The following is a 387-nucleotide window of genomic DNA, read 5'->3' on the forward strand; positions in this document are numbered from 1 at the left end:
AAGTGCGAATGTGGCGGCATTATTTCTACTGTGGTAGCCACATGCCACATCATGCGCGTACATCACGACAGAATGGTGATGTAACTGAGATGATGGTGTCTGTACATCATCCCTCAGTGCTGATGTATGGACAGCAAACGAGAGCGGTAGAATAGCACAGACATAATCAGCAAATCCACAGAACCAACGGTTAAATTGCACAGAAAAATCGGTATACCGAATAATGTCCACTATTAAAAGCATTCTGGGGTTGCACCCCCAGGTCCCCGCAGACGAAAAACATGTTCTGGAGAGTGTTGCAGGCCCGTTCGCTGATGAGCTCGTCGCTGGCCCGCCTACGCAATACCGAGCGCCCCTGCTTCGCGGATACCCGCTCGGGCTTGCTTC

The sequence above is a fragment of the Phytophthora parasitica genome (genome assembly GCF_000247585.1).
Source record: "Phytophthora parasitica INRA-310 unplaced genomic scaffold supercont2.71, whole genome shotgun sequence".
Taxonomy (NCBI): Eukaryota; Oomycota; class Peronosporomycetes; order Peronosporales; family Peronosporaceae; genus Phytophthora; species Phytophthora nicotianae.